The sequence below is a fragment of the Anomalospiza imberbis genome, chromosome 2, assembly GCF_031753505.1.
Source record: "Anomalospiza imberbis isolate Cuckoo-Finch-1a 21T00152 chromosome 2, ASM3175350v1, whole genome shotgun sequence".
Classification (NCBI taxonomy): domain Eukaryota; kingdom Metazoa; phylum Chordata; class Aves; order Passeriformes; family Viduidae; genus Anomalospiza; species Anomalospiza imberbis.
Window position 1 is genome coordinate 32,436,022 of NC_089682.1, and position 6,746 is coordinate 32,442,767.

The 6,746-nt window shown below is 38.7% G+C and overlaps 1 long non-coding RNA gene across 4 annotated transcripts in view; it reads right to left on the minus strand.

Annotated features, from left to right (window-relative positions):
* Positions 1 to 6,235, minus strand: part of LOC137468599 (uncharacterized) — a 58,619-nt gene extending 52,384 nt beyond the window's left edge. For 2 of the 4 annotated variants that reach the window (XR_010996045.1, XR_010996043.1), the window contains exon 1: positions 6,032 to 6,230. This is a non-coding gene — a long non-coding RNA (uncharacterized lncRNA). Of the gene's footprint in view, positions 1 to 6,031 lie in introns of all 4 variants that reach the window. The other 2 variants (XR_010996044.1, XR_010996046.1) reach the window with 2 other exon arrangements.
* Between the last annotated feature and the right edge of the window lie 511 nt (positions 6,236 to 6,746).

A 6,746-nucleotide genomic window follows, 5' to 3' on the forward strand; every position in this document is an offset into this window, starting at 1 on the left:
TCCCCTACAGAGTTAATTTATTGAACTTCTAAGATACCTGTCATTCACCAACAGCAGGCTCAGGCAACAGCAGCCCAATTACTTTTTGCTTTTGGTACTGAAAGGACAGAAATGAAATGCCTAAATACAATATTCATTAATTATGTACTTGCTGGGAAAATTTTTTTTCATCGTGTTTGTGGTGGGATTTTCTTTGGGGATTTTTTTCCTTGGTTACAGAGTTAATTATAAGCAAAGCTATATTAGTAAACCTAAAAATCCCAAGCCTGTTCTAAAAATATATAAATAATTCTACAAAACTCAATTGCTTTTATGTTCTTCTGCCTTAATGGTAGTGGATTTACATAGAACTTGAAACTGATAAAAATCAATTTTTTTGCGGAAGTTTCAAAAACATAGAGCTTCATTTCTAATTAGGACATGTACCCTGAACCCTGACTATAACCATTTGCAAGCTTCTTCCAGAGACTTATGACTGATGTGATCTAAACTTATTAAGAACTCCACATTTTAGGAAAAAACACTTTGTTTTCCGTAGTTATAACTAATTTTGTGTGACCTCAGATCTTACTCATCCACTTATCTCTTTGTGGCTGACTTGAAAATATTTATTGAGATACAATAACATGAAAAATAAATGTCAAAGTCTGTCAAAAAGTTTAAAAGCCAACGTTCAACAGGCTCATGTTCCTCCTGCCCTAAGAACTGCCTATTCAAGGCATGTGGTGACATTGACAGTTGCTGTTAAATTTGTCTTTCAAGTGATGAATTCAAGTCACAAAATCATGTCTACAGTCCATGGCAGACTTCAAAACTGCCACTCAATTAGAATCCCCCACAGGGGAGCAGGAAGAAATACTCCTGTTAGTATTTTTACCAAAGGAAACAAAATGTAAAGAAATTATCCTTTTCTCCCTCTTGCCCCCAAACTCTAATATTTATATAATTTTGATGGCGCAGTGGAAATGTGATTCATCCTAGGTATAAATCCATAAAAGAGACTGGATATTGTTTGGGATGAGTTATTGCACTGAGTACAAATTATTTGGCATCTGTACCAATTTATTATGATTAGCACACATACAGAAATCTAGCAGAAGTTGAAATGAGGCTGAACTGCCACAGAAGTCACCTTAGGCTCCAGAATGTAACACACAGATATTGCTTCTCTTCTGGGAGATGCCAACAAATTAAACAGGGAGAGAAAATGAGTGTGAGGGAGAAGAAAGTAAAAGCATTGAATTAAAACAAAAAAATTCCATATTGAGAGAAAAAGTCTCAGTTTTTAGGCTACTAATTTCATCACTCATTCAGCCTTTCTGGGTGCTTTTCCATAGTTTTGGAAGAGATTCCTTGCTTTTTTTTTTTTTTTTTTGGCAGTGACCTTTTGTTATGGAGGGGTGGGCTGGCTCCCAGATTTATATGAGGAATACAGAAACATCAAGACTTTATTCATAATGCACTCCAGAACTCACTCTTGCTTTCTGGGAATGGACAACCACACACCCCTGTTGTAGGTGATCAATCTGTTAATATGGAAGATTAATTTCTCTTTATATACAGTTAGAAATAAACCCCAACTTCAGTAATAAGGAAGAAAGCAGAGAGGGGAAAAGAGAGATTTCTATTTGCTGCTGTTAATACAAGTTCATATTAACAGGCCACAGAAGGTGAAACAATGGTTCTATGAGCCATTTGGGAAAAACCACAGACATCTTTTTAATCTGGCTCTAGTTTCACCCTCCCAGAAACCATTCTGCATGCAGAGATGGCTTTAAACTACCCTTAAAATACTCTAGTTAATCTTACCCAGGATAATGCACAGTAGATCTAGGCCTACTGCAATTCATCCTTCCTTTCTAGCAAAATCATGCTCAGACAGCCACAAAATAATTTAAAAATATTCAGAAAAATAGGAATGGCTGAAGACAACATAGGTTTTTGTTTAAAATGTTGCCCTTTAAACAGGGGGAGAAAAAAAGTGGAGAAATTTGGAGCAATGTTTCCAGCTAGATCTGTTCTAGTCAAAAAAAGCACAGTGTTTTAACAGTGTTTTAAAAGGGCAAGAACATGTTGAAGGGACTTGGTAGAGAGCTAATTATATATTTTAAGAGAACCACAAAAAAGGAAGAATTTATCAGTGTAGGTAGTTTGTAACTGGTAGGTACTTTGTAACTAGCTACAAGCTCATTTGGAAAATGTTTATTTCCTTAAATTAAGCACAGGCTTAGTGTTTAATTAATTTATTAATCTCCATCTTAAGTGATTAAATGGAAAGTGCTTTCCTCACAAAGTTGCTCCCTGATGAGGCACTCTACCATAGTGCATCTCCAATTCTTTTCTGTAGTGTAATATAGTTTAATATAATCCTATATATATTGATTCTATAAGTTAGCACTAGATGCTGCTTGAAAGTGAAAATTCTATATACTGATTCCAAATCCATTAGAAATAAAAAATTAGATAGATGCACACACACACCTATCTTTGCTATACTACCAATGTGTGGGGTTTATGCAGGAATATTTTCATACAACTTCTGTTTTAGGCATCCACCACAAGATGTAAATACATAATATATTTAGGGTTTTTATTATTAATCAACAAATAAGGTCAAAAAGTAGGACTTAGGTAAGGAGCTTTTGAAGACCTTTATACACATTTTGTATACCTTAAAGCTACAGCTTGAACTCTGCCTGCAGGCCATTTGCTGCTAATGAAATAAGAATGTTCTGCCTCATTTGTTTGAATCAATGTAGAATCTGAACAACCACAAGAGAGCAATAGCAACTGAGAAGAAGGCATTGCACGTAGCTCTCAAACATGCCAGAGAGCCCGGAGTCCTGCCTGCAGATCCCTTACTGTTATTGATAGGGATATGGCTAATTTAAGGTAAAGTGTTCCAAAGTAAAATTCCATTACTGAAAATTTTCTGGCTCTTAAAGACTTTGAATGACTGCCAATAATCTGCAGAAATTGTCGTGAGGTGCAGTAGCTTCCAATGAAAACCTAATTTTTCTTTTACTTAAAGGATATTCTCATATTTCTGACTCCCTCTATGCTTTCCATCTTGATTAATTAATGTAGCTCAGCTCTGAGGTGATTTGACTTCCAAACTGAGACTTGTATTCAAATACCCTGCTGAACTGAAGCCCAGGGTGCAACATGTGTGCTCATAAAGGAAAGCTAAATTAGTATGAATTGTTAACAGAACAGGAAATGTTCTTGTATCATATGTTCTATAAATAGCACAGTAAATAGGAAACTAATAGAAAACCAAAACAAAAACCAGCTGTGGTGGCAAATGAGCTTCTACATAGCTTGAGATCCCCCAGAGCATGGAAATACGGAGTGGTAAACCATACAGTGCAAATAACACACAGTCATTGCAGCCATTCCACAGATAACTTTGATTTGCCTTACTTCTCACAAACACAATTCATTGCTGAGTTCTGACACAGGAATTAATAAATAGCTTAATTACACATACACAAATCAAACAGTAATAGGCAGTGAAATCAGTGAAGCAACAGGGAAAATTTGAGACTTCTTTTTGGCTCAAAAGGTCAAAACACAAAAAAAAACCCCTCATTCTGATGCTAATTGGAATGAAAGGTACTTTGAAAACTCTCATTACTTACATTTCAGCCACACAATGCTCTTGGAATTAAATCTACCAGTACTGACTGATCTGAATCTGCTCCTGAGTCAGACCTCTTGAAGGACATGTGTGTTTATTCTTAAAATTAGATTCTTTATTCTACATTTTAAGACCTAAGAGACTTAAGATGTATAATGATGGGAAGACCTATATAAATCAAAATATCAGTTGGGTCAGCACATCAAAAACTGCTGCATACCTTAAAACCTACTTAAGGCCCCAAGTCTGAAAGTGTGGGCTATTATAGTAATAAAATACAGAATTTGCCAGTTTGGCAGGAAATGCTTTGGTTTGTTTAAGTAAACATATTTATAAAGGAACAATTACAACAAAAAAAGCAAACCCTCCAATAACCATAAATCAAACTGTTCTCCTGCACAAAGGCAAGCCACATATACCTTAAGTATGGCTTTAGTTACCCATGTCAATGATTTTTCATTGGTATAGGGTAGAAAACACAAAATACTACTTCTTGCTTGCACAGAAGTCCAGTATCTGCCATGATTTTTACAGATTATTCATAGAAATGGGTATACTCTTCTTAATAAGAGAAAAAGCATGAGAAAGTGATCCAAAAATACAGCAATAACACAACAAGGATTTGTGGGATTTATTGCTCAAACTCAGTAATTATGTCTCTATCGGTCTGTTTCTATCACCAGGTATGTAGCCTGATTAAAAGACGGAAACAGAACAAAATATTTGCCTCCTTATCTTTTTAATCATGCATATACACTTATCAATGCACTTCAATATGAATAATTCTGAAACAAACATGAAACCATGTTTCCCTGAAAATGACTCAATGATTAAATAACTAATAGAAATTTAGATTTTTTTTCTAAAAGCATAAGAGATTGAACCATTCCCACATGTCCTGTCACAGGGTGCCTTCCTTTTTACCCACTCATACCACTCCTGCTGGGCCTAAATATTTTCAAAGGTAGCATTGATTAAGTTACCCATGGAAAGCAGTTTCTGGTGAAAAATCTCAACTGTGATCATCACATCAATCTTTGGTATGTTTTCCATCTTTGCAGTACTTTATATGACATAATAATAGTAATGCACACTGTCACTCCTCCACTAAAACACAGTCAAACCCCAAGGTAAACCACACAGAGGGGTTTAAGTCTGAAATCCAAGGGAATGTCTTCTCTTGTCCTAGAAACACAAACCAACTCTTCTGTGGGCTGTCTACAGGATATTGCCCTGTTAGAGCATGCAGACTGGAGAGCTGCAAAGTGACAAGACAAGAACAACTGCTGTCCTGTGGAATCTGGGATTAGGCAAGATCTGAAAATATTTTTAAAAATCCTTGTCAGCTTCCCTTTTTCATGTGGCCCCTTTCAGCTATGTACATATGGTTAAAATTTCCCTGAATAGCAATTTTTAAAACCTTTCCTGATGTGGGCACCCTGTGAATAATGCACTGTTCAACCAAATCTCTTTCTTTGCCTGTTGCCATATGACCTCTCTCAGACCTTTTTGAGAAGGCTTGTAGCTCCATGTTCTTGAGCTAAGAGCTAAAGATGAGTTGCAGAAGAGAGGGGAGTTTATTTTCTCACATGCCTTTTGTAGATCATTATTTGTTTTGCAGATACCTGTGCTATACCTTTCTGGATGCTCAAGATTTTGAGTTTCTGTCTCAGTTTACCCTTGTATTTTATAAAAATAACGAGGAAACAGATTCTTTTACAAAGACTTAACAATCTCCTCTGAAATCTTCTCCAAAAAAAGCCTGTATAAAGTACCCAGGTTAGTGGTTTTAGTCATGATACCCAATCGTAAGTCAGTTAAGAGTGAATTATTTAATACTCTATTCAACAAGAAGAAACATGCTTTAAGTGGAATACCTTAGGAGTTTAAGCTATTCTCCTTTGTTTTACAAAGCATAACTGGAAACCCGACAAAGATTTTTTTTTCCCCACAAAATATTTTAAAAATGATGGAAATCAGGACTTTGCATCAAAGTACTTCCTCAGCCTCAACCTAAAGCCTAATCAGCTGGTATAAAGTATGTTTGTGTTGGCTGAGTTCATTGCCTATTGAGGAGGCAAAAATGTGCATACAAAAGTAGGAAGAGGTGGAAATGCCACAGAGTACCAGTGCCTTTGTGGGAAAGTGAGAAGCTGTGAAGTGATATACAAGTTCAAAGACTAATTATGTAATCACTCACTGAAAGGTCAAAGTCAGCAAAGTACAGAGATAAGCCTTAAAATACTCACTAATAAAAAAGGGGGCACAAATTTCAGGAAGAAAAAAAGCATTCAGATACGTTCTGCCCTTTAAATGTGAGCTTTCCGAGAACACAGGTCAAGGCTACATGGGCTTAGATCCAAGAAGCAAAGTGAAGAGATCTCCTCTTACCTGCCTGCTGGACTGACTTCTCCACATGGTGAAGTCAGAGAGCCACAGAATTCCAGATGAGTCAGGCTGGAAGGGAGCACAGAGGGTCACTGGTGCCATCTTGCTGCTCAGGCAGGGTCATCCCAGGGCACAGGAGTGTGCCCAGATCTTCTAGAACATCCCCAGGGAGGAGACCCCAGAGCCTCTCTGGTCTCTGCTCAGGGCTGGGCACTGCCCAGGGCAGAAGGTCTGCCTCCTGTGCTGGGGAATTGCTGGGATCAGTCCCTGCCCGTTCCTCTGGTGCCACTGCTGGGCCCTGGAGCAGAACTTGGCCCTGCTCTGCCCCTCCTGCACACAGGGACACCCAGGGCTGAGGGCTCCTCTCCAGGCTGAGCAGCCCCAGCTCCCTCAGCCTTTCCTGGGCACAGAAATGCTCCAGGCCCTTCCTCAGCTCTGCAGCCTCTACAGGCCCTGCTCCAGGAGCTCCCTGCTCCTGCTGAGGATCCAGAGCTGGACACAAGCACTCCATAGGATCCCTCCTTGACCTGCTAGGAATGCTGTTCCCAGTGCAGCCCAGGATCCCATTGGCCTCCTTGCCCCCAGGGCACTGCTGGCTCAGGGACAGCTCATTGTCCCCCAGGTCTTTCAGCTGTTCCTACAGGTTATCCCCAGCCTGGGCTGGTGCCTGGGGTTGTTCTTACCCAGTTGAGACAGCCATGATAGGCAGAGCATCCTC